This window comes from Lissotriton helveticus, chromosome 2_1, assembly GCF_964261635.1.
Source record: "Lissotriton helveticus chromosome 2_1, aLisHel1.1, whole genome shotgun sequence".
NCBI lineage: Eukaryota > Metazoa > Chordata > Amphibia > Caudata > Salamandridae > Lissotriton > Lissotriton helveticus.
The window spans coordinates 582,536,727-582,557,606 of record NC_136059.1 but is presented as its reverse complement, the minus strand read 5'-3'; the positions used below and the strand labels follow the sequence as shown (position 1 = coordinate 582,557,606).

The window sequence follows — 20,880 nt, the reverse complement described above, 5'->3', positions numbered from 1 at the left end:
CCACGTCTTGAATGAGAGGCTGCCTAGGCTGCCACACAGCAGACATGTTGCTGGACCCCTGGGTGGAGAGCCCCCGCTCCCCTGGGCCTACAACAATGCACATCCTGGGCGAGGTGCTAGGGTCTCCTCCCCCAGGATGGGCAGGGTAAGCTTCAAATGCATGCCACCTTTGTGAGCTTTTCCAGGCCACTTGCTGTACTCAGCAACTGGCCCCCACCAGTTTTGATCCCCACTCTGGCGGGAAGACTGGCGGGAAACACTACGTCAGGAAAGGGGGTGTGCCAGCCTGTGCCAACTCCACCCCTAAGGTGGAGGAGGCAAGGTAAAGCACGACTCCGGACTACTGCCATCTTGAGGATGGGAAGCCCTACCCACTCACAGCTAGGCTCCTGCCCCCCTCGCACAGTAGAGGAGCAGGTTACGGGGTGTACATACCCCAGTTCAGGGACCTTTTGGTCCCTGCCCTCACCCTACCTGTAACACCCCTAAATTTTGTGTTATGGGGCAACCTGAACCTTCCTTCCTCAGATCCCAATTTCGAAACAAGAAGACCAAGAAGAAGAAGGTCTGCCGTGCAGCTGCTAACAAGGGGACGACACCGACTGACTTGGCCCCAGCCCTACCGGCCTGTTGATCCTTGAACCTGCTCCTGTTAAATCCCGGTGTCTCCTGCGGACAGCAACCTCGTACCCTGGAGTATCTGCCTGCCTTGACCCTCTTAGAGACTGGGACTCCCATGAGCAGTGGTTCTGCTCAAACAGCAATACCCCTGGTGCCAGCCAGGAACTGCCAATCCAGCCCACTCTGCATCCGCCAAGCCCGGCCTGTGGACAAAGACCCTGAGGACGACCCCCTGGCGATTCTGACCTGGAATCCAGTGCCCAAGGACCCTCCTCGACGACCCAGACGACGCCTGCAGCCTCAGAACCAGGGACCCCCCAACCGCGACCAGCAGAGGGTAAGATTTCCCGACGCCAAAAGACACCCCTGCACTCGGCGCCCCTTGTGCCCTACTCCGGGGTGCCTACCTACCCTCCAAGATCCCAACTTACCCCACTAGTGTTGGTTGCTCCAGAAGATCTTCCGTCCCCGAGCCTGCAGCCTTTGTTCCCTTTTCAAGATCTCCATTGAATAACATTGAGTGCCCAACGGCTCAAAAGCAACCTGCACTCAGTCGCCCGAGTGCCCCTGGCAGTGCAACCTTGGTCCTATCCTACTTCCCCATTTGCCCTGAGCAAGTGACCAGGAGCCCAGCTCCCACTGCCGCGTGTCCTGCTAGGCAGCAGCCACCAACCGGAGGCCCCCTGCCTCTCATTGGATAACATTGGGCCTAACTACCTCTGCACCCAGCGGCCCCTGTGCTGCTGAGGGTGTACCAACTGTAAAAACTGCAACAAAAAAAAAATTGACTGGTTTCACTTGGAAATTCTTCTAAGTGTGGAGTTTTGGTAATTTAAAATATTCCCCTAAAATCAGCTGAACAACAAATTCTGATTTACTCACCTGGTATCAGGAGAGACCTCAGTGCTGCATCTTTCAGCCCCGCACCAGCCCTGAAAAGTAATTTTTACCGTACTTACCAGTAACCTGAATTTTCTTCCATAGGAAACCATTGACTGTTTTTCTGTGAAATTTCTTCCAAGTGTCAATTTTTGCAAACTACAAATATTCTTTAAAAATCGTACAAACTACCAAAACGTAATTACTTACCTGTCTTAGATAGATGTCCCAGGGATGAACCTAGGAGTCCAGTACTGGATTACTAAAGTAGCGTGAACATACTTTACCTGTAAATTGAATTTCCTTCCATAGGATAACATTGGTAATTTCAACTGAAAAAGTTTCAAAGTGTCAACTTTCAAAATACAATAATATTCCTTAAAAATTACTACTATAACCAAAACGCTTTCAATTAACTGTTTATAGGACATGTCCCAGGACTGAATCTAGGATCCAGTCTTCTGGTTAGAAAAGTAATCTACACAGTAATTAATTGCATTTAACTGAAAATTTCCATTGAGCTCAATGTTGCATTCTGTTTGAAATTGTGTTGCCTATTGCAACAAACTGTAACTATTACATTCAAAAAGTCTAATGCCTATTTGAAAAGTATTTAACTAAAGTACCTCATTCCGAGAAAGTATATTTTGATACCTTGTTGGTTCTAAAATAAAGCAACTATACCTTTTGATACAAAACCATTGGCCTAGAGTTCAGTGCTTGAGTGCGTGAGACCATTTGCTGACTGAGTGTGTACAACAAATGCTTTACACTGTCCTTTGATACTTTCTTACCGCTCGACCAAGCTACCACTTCTGATAGATACATCTACCAGTGGATTCCTCACCTTGTGAATATCCCCCTTGCGTCAGCAACATTCGGAAATTATTTTTGTAGCTTCGCGCCGACGTGAACGACGTCACAGAGGCACGGCATCGCTCGCGACTCCGATGATGTCGCCGACACCATAATAGGCCCACGCCGGCGTGATGTCGTCAGTTCCCTTTTTTTCGCATCGTCGACGCTAACGGTTTCGGGGAATCTCTGTAGCTGTTGGTAACTTTGTTACTGTTTTCTCTGTTTTCTTGCTTCTTTGTTTCGCTGAAGATGTCGACAAAGAAGACCAGATTCAAGCCATGTAGAGAGTGCGGCAAAATGATGTCGATCACGGACCCGCACGAGGACTGTATCTGGTGCCTGAGTTCGCACCATGATGTCGATAGCTGTTCTTCGTGTAGGAAGATGAAACCGAAGGCCCTTCGAGAGAGGGAGACTAAGCTTTTAATGGTGAAGTTAAGAGGAAGTAAAGATAAGAAGTCTTCGAGATCTCGTTCGAGAAGGTTGAGGTAGAGGTCAAGATCACGATCGGCGTCGCTCTCGAAGTCGTCATCCGGTCATGCTTCGAAGGCAAAAAAGAAGCATAAGAAGCGAAGACATAAGTCTCGACGTCATTCCGGTAAGGATTCGGACTCGAGACCGAAGTCGCCTAAGAGGAGGCATGAGAAGGATGTAGTGTCTCCATCACCAGAGGTTTTGGATCCAGAAGGTGAGGCTTCGCCTTCGGAGTCGCAGGTTCAATCGCCGACTCCGGTTGTGAATCTGTCTCCGGCGCCGTCTCCGGCTCGAGAGGATGAAGAAGTCCCTTTGGATGAGGGTTCGATGACACGACCACCTGTGGAAGAGGAGACTAATCCGGAACCTCTGAAGGGTCAGTCTGTGGGTTCTTATCAACCTTTCCCTGCTCCAGGTCAAGACCCTACTGCGTTTTTAAACGCTATGTATGGTGTCTATTCCAAAGCGTGGTACCCCTCTGGTGCACCTATGGGTCCTCTGGCGTTTAATTTAGGAGTTCCCTCCTCCTTTTATGCCGGCTCCAACGCCGCCTTGGCATTACTCTGCTCCGCCGAGGTCGTCGACGCCGATACCGACGTCGCCGGCTCCGAGACGACCTCGAGAGCAGCGCCCTGGGCCTGCGGATTCGATCTCGACGTCGATACCGGCTCCGTCGGAGTCGTTCACGGATCCGACTGAGAGATCCAGAAGGAATACTCAGCGCTTCATAGAAGAGCAAAGATCTAGAGAGGCTGAGGCTGAGATGGAAGAAGGAGAGCTTCATGAGGATTGTTTTGAAGATCTAGGAGAAGCCAGTGGTTTGGAACTTTCTCCAGAATGGGAGCTACCTTCTGTGTCTGATGCCCCTTCAAATATGTTAGGCCATACCACATGGTCATGAGGAAGGCTGCAGAACTTTTAAATGTGACATTGCCTACGGTGGAATATAAGTCCAGTCTCTTGACTGAGGTACTTCATTCACCAAGTTCTGTTGTTGAACCGTTGCTTCCCTTTACTGAGGCATTAACTGAACCCATTTTGTAGGTTTGGAGCAAGCCTCTTACTGCTCCTGCAGTGGCTAAAAGTGTTGTAAGGAGGTATAGAGTTACACCTGGGGATCCGGAGTTTTTATCCTCGCATCCTTCACCTGAAAGTCTGGTTATTCAGGCAGCCTGTTCAAAATGGACTGTGGGTGCTTTCCCTCTTGTGCCTGGGGATAAGGAATCCAAGAAACAAGATCAGACTGCGAAGAAGTCTTTCTCATCAGCAAGCATGGCTTTAAAATCCACTAATGCGACTTGCCTTTTGGGTAGATAAATACATGCCCTGATGGATTCTTTGCGTTTGTTGGCTCCTAAAATTCCTGATGACAACAGGAAGGATTTTGATGAAGTATTGGCTGATGTGCAGGCGGCTGCACGTCAAGTGATCCAGAGTGGACTTGACACCGCTGATTCTGTTGCTCGCATCATGTGAACTGCGGTTGCCTCCAGAAGGGCTGCTTGGCTGAAGTCATCTGACTTTTTGGCAGACGTTCAGGCTGCGTTGTTGGATTTGCCCTTTGACGGTGTTGGTCTTTTTGGTAAAAAAGCTGATGCAGCCTTAGAAAGATTTAAGGACAGTAGGGCTACTGCCAAATCTTTGGGGCTGCAGGCAAGAGGCTCATCTGCCAAAAGATTTAGAGGTTTTGGACGTTCTTCCTTTCGTCCCTACCGTCAAGGTCAACAGCAGCAGCAGCAGAATCCACTGTATAAATCATACAGGGGTAGGCAAAGAGCTCGTCCACTACTCCTCCTCCTCCACCTCTTCCAACCCCCCAGCCCCAGAAAAGCAGCCCTAGATCCGACATTCCGGATCATGTGGGCCCAGTGGGGGGCTGGCTTACCCATTTTCTACGGGATTGGGAATCGGTTACATCAGATCTTTGGGTTCTCAATCTCGTAGAAAATGGGTATGCTCTTCCCTTTCGGGAATTCCCTCCGAATTACCCTCCTTGCCAAGGTTTCTGCACGGAGGAACACCTGTTACTCCTGCAGGAGGAAGTCCAGACATTGTTAAGAAAGGGTGCGATAGAGATGGTTCCAGAGCAGGAAAGGGGTCAGGGATGCTACTCCCGGTATTTCCTGATTCCCAAGAAGAATGGCAGACTTCGTCCAATCCTGGATCTCAGGATCTTGAACCTTTACCTAAAACAGGAGAAGTTCAAGATGCTCACCCTCAGGCGCTGATGGAAGAAGGCTGGATGGTGTCAATAGACTTGCAGGGTGCATATTTTCACATCCCTATCCTGCAGTGTCACAGGAGGTATCTCCGTTTTACGGTGAGATCGCAACATTACCAGTTTGTGGTTCTACCGTTTGGTCTTACTACTGTGCCTCGAGTCTTCACCAAGGTGATGGCTGTGGTGCCAGCACATCTCAGAAGATCGGGGATACCAGTATTCCCGTATCTGGACGATTAGCTGATCAAAGCAAAATCTCCAGGGAAGGTGCTCCATCATCTGCAAGTGACAAGTCAGTTGTTGTACAGGTTGGGTTTTTCAATAAATGTACCCAGATCTCACCTGGTGCGGTACTGGATACAACTGTGTTTCGTGCATTCCCTCCTCCACAACGGATTCGCGACATACAGGATTTGATTCCTTTATTTCACAATGGAGCGGTCGTTCCAGTCCTGAAGGTCCTTCGCCTGCTTGGTCTGATGGCTTCCTGCATTCTGTTGGTCAACAATGCATGCTGGCACATGAGGGCACTCCAGTGGTGCCTCCGCAGGTAGTGGTCTCAACACAACGGAGATCTCAGGAAGTCTGTGAGGATCTCCAGAGAAACTGCAGCGGATCTGACTTGGTGGGGAGTGGAAGGCAACCTGTCTCAAGTGAAGCCTTTTCAACTGCCTCCAGCTGTGGCCACAGTGATAACGGATGCATCCACTCTAGGGTGGGGTGCTCATCTGGGGGATCTGGAGGTCAAGGGTCTTTGGTCTCCAGAGGAAAGGTTGCTTCACATCAACCTTCTGGAATTGCGGGCGATACGTCTGGCGCTCAAGGCCTTCCTCCCTTCCCTTCCCTTAGCTGTCAGTCGGTTCAGGTCCTGACGGACAACACCACCGCGATGTGGTGTGTCAACAAGCAGGGAGGAGTAGGGTCGCAGTGTCTCTGCAGAGAGGCTCTGCGTCTCTGGTCCTCGGTTCAGTATCATCAGATTTGTCTGATGACAAATCATCTAGCCGGGGTTCTGAACGTTCGTGCAGACAGTCTGTCGGCAGCTCTCAGCCGACCACGAGTGGAGGCTTCATCCGGAGGTGGTTCGTCACGTCTTTCGGACGTGGGGGGCTACTCAGGTGGACTCGTCCGCCACTCGCGAGAATGCTCACTTCCCGTCATTCTGCAGCCTCCAGTATCCAATGCAGGGAGCCTTGGGGGACACGTTTCAGTTGAGTTGGGACTCCTTTACGCGTTTCCTCCCATACCCTTGATTCCTCGGGTTCTGAGGAAGATTCGCCAAGACCGGGCCCAAGTTATATTGGTCGCCCCGGATTCGCCAAGAAGGGTGTGGTACACAGATCTTCTCCACCTCTCCTCGTGCCCGCCTCTCCGTCTCCCTTTCAGGGTAGAACTGCTTTCTCAGATGGAGGGGCAGGTTCTACACCCCCACCTCCAGACCTTACACCTTCATGCCTGGAGATTGAACGGGGCATCCTGAATTCCTTTTCTCTCCCACATGATGTGGTGGATGTCATTCTTTTGGCCAGGCGTGACTCCTCCAAATCAATCTATTCATACAGATGGTCTAAATTTGTCACTTGGTGTGGAGAGAAATCTGTTGACCCTTTGAAGGCTCGTTTGTCTGATATTCTACAGTTTGCTCTTTCTTTGGCGCAGCAAGGGTTTGCTGTTGCCACAGTTAAGGGTTACCTTTCGGCTTTGTCAGCATTTCTCTGTTTGCCGGATCAGCCGTCATTGTTCAAATCTCCTGTGGTTTTAAGGTTTTTGACGGGCCTTACAAATAAATTTCCTCCTACTCCCTTTATTGTGCCTCAATGGGACTTCAATCTGGTGCTTACTTTCCTGATGGGTTCTCCTTTCGAACCTTTGCACAAATGTCCCATGAGACTTTTGTCTTTTAAGACGGTCTTCCTTGTTGCAATTACCTCGGCAAGGAGGGTAAGTGAGCTTCAAGCTCTTAGTTCAAAGCCCCCATTCTTGACCATTCATGCTGAACGAATAGTTCTTAGGACCAGGGCTGCTTTTCTACCTAAGGTGGTAACTCCCTTCCATCTAGGACAGTCTATTACCCTTCCTACCTTCTATCCTCCCCCACACACTTCCAAGGAGGAGGAGAGACTTCACCGCTTGGACCCGAAGAGGGTGGTGAGCTTCTACCTGGACAGGACAAGAGAGTTCAGGGTGGTTGACCAGCTGTTTGTTGGATTTCCTGGCTGCAAGAAAGGAAAAGCTGTGCACAAGCGCACACTTTCAAGATGGATCATACTATGCATCAAGATCTGCTGCTCCCTGGCGGGTAAGGAACCTCCAGAGGGTATAAGAGAACACTGAGGACATTTGTAGACCGGCAACTTGGGCCTCCCTCCACACTTTCGCGAAGCATTACTGCTTTGATTCCGAAGTGAGGAAGGAAGGTCACTTTGCGCGTTCTGTCCTCCAGGATTTACTGGTATAGGAGAGTGGACAATCAAGAATAGAAAAAATCACCCTGCCTAGAATGATAAATAGTGGTCCCAGGTGGGATCCGTTGAGATTAAGGGGGAGCAAGACTCAATGAATACCCAGGGCCAAAAAGGCGAATAGACCACAGTTTTTATAGAAAAAATATATATTTTTTAATTATTGTTGTTTAATTTAATTTAGTGCAATTAATCACATTTGCAAGGATAATCAAAGAATGTTAAGTACAAAAATTCATAAAATCATTAGTGCTTGATCATCATATCGTGAACGGAAATACATTCATAGGAAGGTGTAAATATAAAAATACAGTGTTCCACTCACTCCAGGGAATAGGACGGGGGGCTCAACAGGCGCTCATATCTAGGAAATCATTCATACTCTAATGCATTCTGTCATTTCATACATGTGGGTCAGGTTTGGCCTGCAACAGACATAAGATGGAGTAATGGTTGCATGGACGCGGGTACAGTTTAGGGAAGGCGAAAAGATGGAGTATGGTTGCCGTTCCTGATGGTAAACGCCGTAATAACGCCAACGCGCGTTTCGGTGTAGGGCACCTTCGTCAGGGCTGGCACAGGTGACTGGGGAGGGGAACACACTGGCTGATGTAAGCAGAGGTAGAGAGTCTAAGAGACAGGGTTCTTTCAGGGAAGTCGTAAGAACAGGTGGCAGAAACTCCGGGTGTGAACAAGGAAACGATCACACGGATGGATAGGTGGGAAGCAGGTCAGTCGTAATGATCTGGTCAATCGATTTAGGCAGGGCTTTACAGGAAGAGTCTTCCATTCATGTGGGGGCACTGAAAAGGATGACACGGGAGCCGCCGCGTCTGGATATTAATAAAGTAGGGGGGCTAATAATGGAACAGTCTCGGATAGTAGGTAAATAGAAAAGATGCGATCTGATGATAGGTTTACGCCGCCGAAGGCAAATAGAGGGGCGGCATGGAACTCGTCGTCGGTAAGCCGGACTGTGAGGTATTGGGGTTCGGAACAAAAGCCGGATCTCGAAATATATCCGGAGGGCTCGAATCCACGACGCGGGGCAATCACTGCTGGGTGTAGACTGGCGCTGTCAGGAAAAACCCAGATCCTTTTGTTCCGAACCCCAATACCTCACAGTCCGGCTTACCGACGACGAGTTTCATGCCGCCCCTCTATTTGCCTTCGGCGGCGTAAACCTATCATCAGATCGCATCTTTTCTATTTACCTACTATCCGAGACTGTTCCATTATCAGCCCCCCTACTTTATTAATATCCAGGCGCGGCGGCTCCCGTGACATCCTTTTCAGTGCCCCCACATGAATGGAAGACTCTTCCTGTAAAACCCTGCCTAAATCGATTGACCAGATCATTACGACTGACCTGCTTCCCACCTATCCATCCGTGTGATCGTTTCCTTGTTCACACCCGGAGTTCCTGCCACCTGTTCTTACGACTTCCCTGAAAGAACCCTGTCTCTTAAACGCTCTACCTCTGCTTACATCAGCCAGTGTGTTCCCCTCCCCAGTCACCTGTGCCAGCCCTGACGAAGGTGCCCTACACCGAAACGCGTGTTGGCGTTATTACGGCGTTTACCATCAGGAACGGCAACCATACTCCATCTTTTCGCCTTCCCTAATCTGTACCCGCGTCCATGCAACCATTACTCCATCTTATGTCTGTTGCAGGCCAAACCTGACCCACATGTATGAAATGACAGAATGCATTAGAGTATGAATGATTTCCTAGATATGAGCGCCTGTTGAGCCCCCCGTCCTATTCCCTGGAGTGAGTGGAACACTGTATTTTTATATTTACACCTTCCTATGAATGTATTTCCGTTCACGATATGATGATCAAGCACTAATAATTTTATGAATTTTTGTTCTTAACATTCTTTGATTATCCTTGCAAATGTGATTAATTGCACTAAATAAATTAAACAACAATAATTAAAAAATATATATTTTTTCTATAAAAACTGTGGTCTATTCGCCTTTTTGGCCCTGGGTATTCATTGAGTCTTGCTCCCCCTTAATCTCAACGGATCCCACCTGGGACCACTATTTATCATTCTAGGCAGGGTGATTTTTTCTATTCTTGATTGTGTTTTTCCCCCTCGTTCCTGCCTATATCATTTATTAGCCTTGGGGAACCCCCTTCTATTCCTTATAGGAGAGTGGACACCCTCCTCCGGGAGTGGGGACTGCTGTGGGACTCTATTCACAAGGTGAGGAAGCCACTGGCAGATGTATCTATCAGAAGAACAAGGTTCGAGGCATGTGGGCTGCTGAATTCATATCTATAGCATAGATCGCCGCCTAGTGTTGGGTCCGGATGATTGCACATTGTTGTCCTGGAAGAGTCTTCGAAGTATCACGAGATAGGTGGCTCCTCCCCTGGACTACAGTGCGCATGGGCATCGACTCCATCCCCAGATTTTTTTTCCGCCATTGGGTTCGGATGCATATTTGATCACTCAAGATCGGTATCGATAGAGACTTTCCTTAGGCCCGAAGGCCTTTCCCATTGCGTCGGTATTGTTTTTGCATTCGGTGCCCAGCTCTGTCCCGGCTCAGTTTCCAAGTCGGACATCCTTTGGAGTCGCGTGGCTCTTCGGTACTCGAGGCCCAATCAACGCAACCAGACTTTCGACGACACATCATGGAACGGGGCCCGTTCAAGAAATGTCCCGTGTACGGATCGAAGTATCCCCACATCGACGTCCACCCGGTGTGCAACAAGTGCCTCTCGCCGGATCACGATGAAGCCAACTGTATGGCTTGTTCCCGTTTTCGCTCCAAGAAGACGATTCGACTTCGGCGAGTGGCGCGCCAGGAGGCCCGGCAGACGGCACCGGTGGACATTTTCGAGGGGGAAGAAGCGGACGAGCAAGAAGTTCGAGAGCCGATCATCATCTAGTGGAGGAACATGGCGGCGGCAGGCTGACGGCTGCTGTGGAGCTCGGCACCCTGAAGAACGCCACAGCATAGTATAGCGGTGTTTCCCATGTCAAATTGACCCAGCCAGCAGACGAGAGATATGCGGTGAGCAGCGAGAACGCTCCTTTATTTTGGTTTTCTCACCGTATACTTTAATCGCCGTTTTGGTGGTTTTTTTTCATTTCATTTTCTATTCCGAAAACCCGACGAGCACTAGGACCTACGCGGAATGCCCGAGTCACTCTGCCGTCCAGTCAGGAAGCGCGAGGTGGAAGAGCCGCTCAGCGGACTGAGCAGGGCAGCTGCGGGATTTTCGGAGCCCGAGGTGGGCAGGCAGAGAATAGGAGACAGCCGGAGAAGTCTTTGGTGCCGCTCCAGGGGCGCTCTCATTCTCCGCGCTAGAGGACCGGTATGTTGGAGCCTCTTACAGAGCAAGTCGGTGAAGACTGGGGGTAAGGAGGTATTGACGGGGAGGTCCTGTATGGAGGCAGCAGTCTCGACGGCAGTGCTAACTGAGTCAGATCAGTGCCCCCCCAGCCCTGACAGCGCTGTCCTTGAGGAAGTTGCCACAAGAGCAAAACCAAGTGAGGAGGTCTCATTTAGTACAGTGGGGTTTCACTGTGTCTCCAAAAACACAGAGCCTCCGACCTGGAATAGATATCAGCTCAGGTCTAGGCAGGCGGTCTGGAACCAAACAGAGCTTCCCGAGAAAGGAGGTCCAACACCCCGGTCCCCCTTTAAACAGAAGAGAAAGGGAGATACAAGGAAGGTGGTAGTCACAAAGGCTGTGAGGCAGTCCCAGGCTCATAAGGGCACCCCCTCGCTCAAAAGTTATTTTAAAATAATGGAGCAGGCTGTAAGATAAAAAAGTTAAAGAGACTGCGGGGGCTAAATTGGGAGCGCTAGACGTAGAGGTTACTAGCGCAGCGGATACGAGAACAGGAGGAGAGGTACTAGCTGAAGTTGATGCTGAAGTGGAAGGGGAAGTGGAGGTAGGGGCTCACTCCTCCGAAGATAATGTGATCTCTTTCCCATCGGTACATTTGAGTAACAGGTACACAGTACTTGAGCTTTCTAATGGGGGGGAGTCAGAGGCTCCAACACATCTAATACATCCTAATACAGTATATAACCCTACCCCCGGTCCCGGTTTCTGTTCCAGCCTTTCACTACCTTTAACAGCTCAGAGTTCTCCTATCCTGACTACTGCTACTGCCACTGCCACTGCCACTGCTACAGCTATGGAGAGCTTAACTTCTGAGATACCCTTAGCTCAGGTTCCGTCTGGGACAGAGTCCTACAGTATCCTTCTCTGCTCACAGACAGGTAACACCGCCTTCCAGTCGCAAACCCTCTCCCTTCCAACCTCCGATAAACAAGTCACTGTGCAGCAGACTGGTAGTTCGTCAGTTGAACCAGCTGAGGCAGAGATCGAAGCCGATAGATTGGGTCTTTTATTCCAGACTTTAAGAAGAGACCTGCTTGGGAAATTTGAAATCTCAGAGAGCAATCAGAAAGGGTTGCATGATAGATTTGACGCTCTGGAGGCCAAACTGGAGGGGCTGGCAACTCGAACATGTGTGTTGGAGAGTAAAGTTAACTCACTGTCAGAAGCATCATCAGGGAATTCCAGAGACATTGACGCTATCAAAGCTCAAAATCGAACCCTCACTATGGACTTGGAGAGACTGGAAATTGCGAGTCGTCGGAACAATCTAAGAATTCTTAAGATACCAGAAGGTGAAGAGGTAGAAGATATCAAGGGATTTGTATGCAGATTATTGCGAGAGGACATACTGAAGGACCGGTTGGATATTGATCTAGAGGCTGAGATCCAGCGTGTACACAGAGATCCCTTTAGACTGCATGCAGACCGTAAAGCTCCAAGGAAAATCTTAGTTTACTTCCAGACATATAGTGTTAAGGAGTTAATCCTGACTAGATGTCTTGCACGTTCTTCCCTCCATTATCGTGCAAACCCTTACCAAATTAGATCCGATATAGGGGGGAAGGCAGCCCACAGGCAGTGGGAGTTTGGTTCAAGGATGCCAGAGCTTCGAGCATTAGGTGCCCAGGTCCAAATGAAGTTTCCCGCCTTACTCAAGATTATGTGGAACAATAAGATGTTCAATTGTAATCATCCAGAGGAGGTAGATGAATTGCTTCTTAAAATGAGAAAATAGAGATAATAGTAAATTCCAGTCCTCTGGCATGAGGGTAAATGAGAAAGATTCATATTCCTTATAACCCTTCTAGGCTCATATGACTTCATTTAATTTGGGAAGACTTAATAAGAAGTTAAATGTAAGGTTTGAGGCATGTGGGCTGCTAAATTCATATCTTAGCATTAGATCGCCGCCTAGTGTTGGGTCCGGATGATCGCACATTGTTGTCCTGGAAGAGTCTTCGAAGTATCCTGAGATAGGTGGCTCCTCCCCTGGACTACAGTGCGCATGGGCATCGGCTCCATCCCCAGATTGTTTTTTTCCGCCATTGGGTTCGGATGCGGTCTCGACTTCTCTCTGTCGGAACCGAGTAAATCTAACTTTTTAAGGCCAAAAGGCCTTGGATTTATAGCGTCGGTATTGTTTGCGCACGGTCTCGAGTTCTTCCTACTCTTGGAGTCGGATTCAGCGGAGTTTTTTCACTCTTCGGACATCGAGGCCTTCTCATCGCGACACGACCACGACTTTCCAGCATGGAGCGGAGTCCGTTTAAGTACTGTCCGCTCTGTGGGTCCAAGTACCCACATATAGACCTGCACCCGGTCTGTAACAAATGCCTTTCACCGGACCATGACGACGGCAAGTGTAAGGCTTGCGCTCAATTCAGGTCGAAAAAGACTCTCAAGCTTCGGCGCGCGGTGCGCCTGGAGGCCAGACAAGCGGCCCCGGATCCAGAAAACATCTTCGGCGACCAAGAAGAAGATGAACAGGGTCATCATCTCCAAATATCCCCACCCGAAACGGAGGTCGAGGCGGATCCGGTAGACGACGACTGAGTCGTGGATCAAGGCCTTGAATACGTCGACGAGGTAGGGGACATCGAAGAGATTTATGGGGCCGCGGCAGATAGCTCAGGGGACGAGCTATGCCCCGAAGGTTTCGAAGATCACGATCGGGTCACGGGATCGCCAGTTGGCCTTACCCAAGACCCCGTACCGCAAGCCACGGCCCCGCCTTCAGGCCCGGCCACGGACATACTTGCTGGGCAGGCCGGATCGAAACCGAAATCGAAACCTACGGTATCGACTACGCCTAAAATGGCCGACCCGAAAACGAAACCGAAACTTAAGGACTCGAGCGTCCCTAAAATGGCGGCCGGCCAACAGAAAACTACTGCACCCGCCGCCGCATCGGCTCCGTCGACCTCCGGTCCACAGAAGTCGAAGAAGTCGGTCGATTCCACAGGGTCAAAATCGGCGCCGGAGGAGGGATCCTCTAAGAAAGGTGGTCGGCACGGATCAACCGCTGCGACGCCGTCTAAGCACGCCAAGGCCAGCGGCACGGCTCCGGTTCCGACTGGGACTCCGTCCGTCGGTCGCGTAGTGGAGTCGGAGGCGACACAAACACACGGATCGACGGCTGGCACATCTGCGCATCGATCCAAGGACTCTGGGTCGGCGGCAACTGCATCGGAGTCCAAAACTCCGAAAGGCCACCATGACGTCGGATCCGAGGGGAAGGTCAAGACATCCTCGTCAGCGCCAAAAGCCACTGTAAGTGAAGTGTCCCCCATCGCCGCTTCGCTGCAGAGAATCAGGGACAAGGCCGCTGCTACGTCGGCTCCAATACCGTCGCCTCAGACGCCGAAGGACACTCCGGCAAAGCCTAAGAGTAAGCTTCTCTTCCTTCTGCCGCCGAAAGAGGCTCCGAAGGCCTTTTCTACGAAATCAACGCCAAAGAAGTCGGATTCTTCTACGGCAGGGGTACCTTCAAGTCGAGAACTCGAATCAGAGGACGATTCTGAGCACTTCATCGACGCCAACACTGGCAAATTAACCCTATACAAAAGGAGGATTACTTCTGAGCCTCTGGACTCCTATGTCATCCCACTAAAGAAAAAAAGGGTTCCTCAGGACGCTTCTAACCTCGTAGAACCTATCCAGCCTCCTCCAAGAAGAAGCCCTACTCCCTCACCAGAACACTCTGAGGGTGAGGGATATGATGAGGAGGACCAATACACCTTCCCCATCAATGAACCAGATGCACATCCAGATACATATGATGACATTGGTGACCAAGGCACCCAAAGTGTGGGGCAAGACCCACAGCCTTTCAGTGCACGTGCATCCCCAACAGAGGATTCTGCAGGTTTTCATGCACTCATTGAGAGGGCAGCTGCTAATCATGATGTGGACATGCATGCTGACCCAGTAGAAGAAGACTTTCTCTTTGACACTTTTTCAGTCTCTGAAAGAACTGTGAAAACGCTGCCTATGCTCAAGGGAGTCCTCAAGCATGCAGCTGACATCTTTAAAGAACCTACCAGAGCGAGAGTGGTCAATCCACGTATCGAGAAAAAGTACAGACCAGCACCTGCAGACCCTGCATACATTCGGGGACAGTTGCCACTAGACTCTCTTGTGGTCGCAAATGCCAGAAAACGGGCCAACTCCCAGACAACGGGTGAAGCTCCACCCCCAGACAAGGAGTCCAAAGTGCTAGAGGCAGGGGGCAAAAGAGTGGCGGCACAAGCTGCAAACTTTTGGCGTATTGCAAATACACAAGCACTCTTAGCACGTTACGATAGGGCGCATTACGACACCCTAGAGCAGATTGTACAACACCTGCCTCCACAGTTTCAAGAGGGCACCAAACTGCTTATAGAGGAAGGGAAACTGATCTCCAACGCAGCCATCAAGTGTGCACTTGACGCCGCAGACACAGCAGCTAGGGCGATCAACACTAGCGTCATGCTGAGACGACAAGCTTGGCTCCGCATATCAGGGTTTAAACCTGATATTCAGACAACCATACTTAATCAGCCAGTCAATCCTGATAGACTGTTTGGTCCAGATGTTGACACCACCCTCGAAAAGATAAAGGACACGGAAACTGCTAAATCTATGGGGGCCCTACAATCACAACAGTTTCGTGGCAATAATTTTCGTCGCTCAGGTGCACGTGGTGTCACCAGAGGACAAATGGGTCAACAATCGCAATTCTCAAGAGGTGGAGCACAATCCTCGTTCACAAAACAGAACAAGGGAGGTTACAGAAATAACAGCAACAGAGGTCGCGGCAGAGCAAACAACAACTCCCGCTCCTCTACCCCAAGCAAACAGTGACTCTCTGTCACTGCCCCCCGACCACTTAACACCTGTCGGGGGGAGACTACAGCAGTTCCTGCCCGTCTGGAGAAACATCACCACAGACAGGTGGGTGCGACAACTTGTCCAGTACGGTTATTGTCTAGAGTTAAAGTCCACTCCACCCAACATTCCACCAAGGCAACGGCCTATGTCCACAGAGCATTTGCACTTATTGCAGCAGGAAGTAGTGGCGATGCTGCAAAAAGGCGCAATCGAGCTCGTGCCGGTGGAGGAGGAGGGCACAGGGGTATATTCCCTGTACTTCCTTATTCCAAAGAAGGACGGATCTCTCAGACCCATTCTAGATCTGCGTCCCCTCAACCTGTACATACTATCAGAACATTTCCATATGCTTACACTGCAACAGATTCTTCCCTTGTTAAACCAAGGGGACTTCTTAGCAACCTTAGATCTCAAGGATGCTTATTTCCACATTCCACTACACCCGTCCCACAGGAAATACCTCAGGTTCACTATTCAAGGCAAGCATTACCAGTTCAAGGTCCTACCCTTCGGAGTCACCACAGCCCCAAGGGTGTTTACCAAGTGTCTGGCGACAGTAGCAGCGCACCTCAGGAGGCAGAACATCCATGTCTACCCCTACCTGGACGACTGGCTCGTTCAAGCCAAGTCGGAACGACAGTGCGCCGCGGACATGTCGACCACCATTCACCTCCTTCACAATCTAGGTTTCTCGTTGAACTACCCAAAGTCGCATCTTCAGCCGGCACATGTCCGGCAGTTTCTAGGCGCGACGATCAATACCCTGACGGCCATGGCTCAACCAAACCAAGTCAGGATAGACAGCATGCAGTCTCTAATCCAGAAGTTCAGACCACAACACTCACTTCCAGCGAGAGTGTTCATGCAGTTGATAGGCATGATGGCCTCCTGCATCTTCATAGTCCCTCACGCACGGTTACATATGCGCCCGCTCCAGGGGTGCTTAGCGAATCAGTGGACACAGGCTCAGGGACAATTGACAGACCTAGTGTTGGTTACCAGTCGGGCATACGACTCTCTGCATTGGTGGACTCCACACAACCTTTGCAAGGGCAGACTGTTCCAGGAGCCAGTGCCACAGATTATCCTGACAACGGACGCATCTCTCCAGGGATGGGGAGTTCATCTGCTCACTTACACAGTGCAGGGACTATGGACGACGCAACAACAGAGGATGCACATCAATTATCTGGAACTGATGGCAATCTTCATGGCGATCAAGTCCTTCATTGTACATCTGTGCAACAAGGTAGTGTTAGTCCGGACGGACAACATGACCGCGATGTACTACATTCAAAAGCAGGGAGGCACCCACTCGCCACAGCTGTCTCATCTGGCTCAGAGCATGTGGAAGTGGGCCATTCAGAGGAACATTTTCCTCATGGCAGAACACCTCCCGGGAAAGGACAATCAGATGGCGGATCTGCTCAGCAGGTACAGCCATCAAATGCACGAGTGGGAGATACACCCATCTGTCCTCCACCCGTACTTCCAGCAGTGGGGTCATCCGGAGATAGACCAGTTTGCCACAAAAGAAAACGCAAAATGCCAACACTTTGCCGCCAGGTTCCCTCACCCACAGTCGCAGGGGAATGCGATATGGATGAACTGGTCAGGCAGATTTGCGTACGCTTTTCCGCCAGCCCCTCTGATACCGCTGGTGGCAAGAAAGCTAAGGCAGCACGCGATGACTCTCATCCTAGTTGCTCCAACGTGGGCGCGCCAAGCATGGTACACCACGTTCCTCGAACTCTCGGTGGTGCCGCATCAAAGACTGCGCCTCACGCCCAGACTTTTGACGCAGAACCATGGAGAAATTCAGCATCCAGATCCGCAACGGCTCAACCTGGCGATCTGGCTCCTGAAGTCCTAGAGTTTGGATACCTTAACCTACCTCCGGAATGCATGGACATCATCAAGGAGGCAAGGAAGCCAACTACCAGAGCATGCTATGCTGCGAAATGGAAGCGTTTTGTCATTTACTGTACAGCCAATGACATCAACCCGCTAGATGCATCTATCCCTGACATCATTTGCTATCTGTTGCATCTTTACAAGTGCAATCTAGCGTACACTTCCATTCGGATACATCTATCCGCCATAGCGGCTTATCTTCAGAACAGGCAGCATCTCTCTGTCTTCAGAGTGCCTGCCATTAAAGCTTTCCTTGAAGGTCTGAAACGAGTCATTCCCCCAAGAACACCACCAGCTCCGGTGTGGAACCTCAATGTGGTCCTCACCAGACTGATGGGACCACCTTTTGAGCCACTGCACTCGTGTGAACTCCAGTTCCTAACGTGGAAAGTAGCTTTCCTAATAGCTATTACGTCACTGAGGCGTGTTAGTGAGCTACAAGCGCTCACAATCCAAGAGCCTTTCATTCAGATTCATCCAAATAGGGTAGTGCTACGCACTAACCCCAAATTCCTTCCGAAGGTGGTGTCAGTTTCATCTCAACCAAACTATTGACTTGCCGGCATTCTTCCAAAACCCACAAACGGTAGCGGAAAGAATGCTCCATACCTTAGATGTACGGAGGGCGTTGATGTACTACATAGACAGGACACAACCCTTTAGAAAGACAAAACAACTTTTTGTTGCCTTCGCACCACAACACAAAGGCAACCCTATTTCCAAAGCAGGAATAGCCAGGTGGATTGTTAAGTGCATCCAAATATGTTATCAAAAGGCCAAGCGCACTCTAACGATACCCCCAAGGGCGCACTCCACACGCAAATTGGGGGCATCCATGGCTTTCCTAGGGAACATTCCTTTAGAGGACATTTGCAGAGCAGCCACGTGGGTTACACCACATACCTTTACAAAACACTACTGTGTTGATGTACATTCCAAGCAGCAAGCTGCTGTAGGACAGGCTGTTCTCAAGACACTCTTTCAGGTTTCTGCAGCTGGCACGGGCAACCGCCGCTGATGGAGGGACTGCTATGTATTCTATGCTAAGATATGAATTTAGCAGCCCACATGCCTCGAACTGAATATGCTACTTACCAGTATGCATCTGTTCTTGGCATGTAGGGCTGCTAACATTCATATCGCCCACCCTCCTCCCCGGTGCCTGTTGCAGCTGCAGATATACTATTGTATTCAGTCATTAGCATGGACATCCTTTACACTTTTCACTCCATCTTCTGCCACAATGGCGAAAAACAATCTGGGGATGGAGCCGATGCCCATGCGCACTGTAGTCCAGGGGAGGAGCCACCTATCTCAGGATACTTCGAAGACTCTTCCAAGACAACAATGTGCGATCATCCGGACCCAACACTAGGCGGCGATCTAATGCTAAGATATGAATGTTAGCAGCCCTACATGCCAAGAACAGATGCATACTGGTAAGTAGCATATTCATTAATATCCATACGTAGGCCATATACTCACTTTACTTTCTAGGCTTGATTCTGTAAGGAACACTTAAGAGGTAAATTTTACTCTTTCTTTGTGTTTATATAATAGGATGCGGCTGACTTTGCGTGAAAAAAAAAAATGTGTGATAAAATGAAAAAAAAAAAAATATATATATATATATATATATATATATATATATATATATATACAAAGAATAAAAATAAAATACACATAGACAAGGGTCAGATGTAGCACTGAGTAAATGGGAAGACTATTTATTTTTCAGACACTGATGGTGTTTCAAGGGTGTAGAGCTCCTTAAGGCGTGATTACGCCAGGTATAAGGGGAGGGTTCCTCGGGGGGAGGGTCAGGGGGGAGGTTAGGGGAGAGGGGAAAAAATCATATAAAAATGTCCTCATATGCCATAAATTGCTATTTTACAACACAGAGCTTAAACAGAAATTTCTATTAGCTGCAGGTCTGGTCATGGTCTCTGATGATTCCTAATACAGTCTCCAACAATAAGTTCCTTTCCTGGAATTTGAATGGTATAAGAAGTTTGAGGAAACAACAAAGAATATGTGAGTTTCTAAAAAATACCGAGGCGTATATATACCTTTTGCAAGAAACTCATCTGGAGGCGGAGATTTGTGCTCAAATATTTGGAAAACTTAGTTGGGTACAGGAAGTTCTCTGCTCTAAACAGAGGGGTTCTACTAGAGGAGTAGCTTTAGTTGTGCGTGCGAACAAGGGGATTAAGGTTCAGAACTGGGAAACCGATCAATCGGGTCGATGGCTGGTGGCAGTCCTCTCTATCGGAAGTTTTACTTTTCAGTGTGCTGTGTACTACGGTCCCAATGAGGACAGCCCAGATTTTCTTCAGAAGTTAGAGGAACATATTATTCTACATTCAGCTCCAGTCATCTTAGGAGGGGACTTTAATCTTTTATTAGACACACAGCTGGACCGTACTTCCAACGCTAAATATAATCCCCCAAATAAATCCCTCCTAGCTCTTAAAAATATCATGAAAGATTTCTCCTTAATTGATGTATGGAGAGTAAAACATGGCAACCTTAGAGAGTACTCCTTCTACAGTAAGAAGTATAAACAGTACTCCAGAATAGATTTCTTTCTCCTAGATCGTGTTTTTGTGCCTGACATTACTTCAGTCTCACACATTCCCACAGGATTGTCCGATCACTTTGCTGTGGAGTTAAATATCAACTTCAAGCTTAGCTCCTCGGAGTTCAGGTGGACTCTGGATAGAACTATTCTTCTCGATGACAAGATTAAAACCAAAATCAGAGCTAGTCTTTTAGAATTTATTTCAGTTAACGTTGGGACTGCCTCAGAGCAAATAGTTTGGGACACTTTGAAATCCTATCTTAGGGGTATTCTTGGTTCACAAATGGCATTAAAAAGAAAACTGGAGAAAATAGAGAATACTAAGGTCCTCGACTTAATCAAAAAGAAGGAATTACAGTTGCAGTTAGCCGTCTTGGAAGAAAGAGACAGGATTCCCATACTTGAAAAAGAGCTGTTACAGCTACAGATAGACTTTAAGGCTAGAGCTGATAAGGTAAACAAAGATAAGTGGGAAGTTAGAAAGCTTCACAATTTTGAATATGGAGAAAAGTGTGGCTCACTCCTGGCCTGGAAGGCGAGGACCGAGAGAAGTAGGAATAACATAAGCTTGCTTATTCAGAAAGACTCCGGGAAGCCCCTAACAAAGGATGTAGAAATCAGGATA

General features: G+C 49.1%; 1 protein-coding gene across 1 annotated transcript in view; it reads left to right on the top strand.

Moving 5' to 3' along the window:
* UTP15 (UTP15 small subunit processome component) overlaps positions 1 to 20,880 on the top strand; it is a 234,365-nt gene that overhangs the window by 163,481 nt on the left and 50,004 nt on the right. The gene's annotated exons all lie outside the window — the stretch shown is intronic.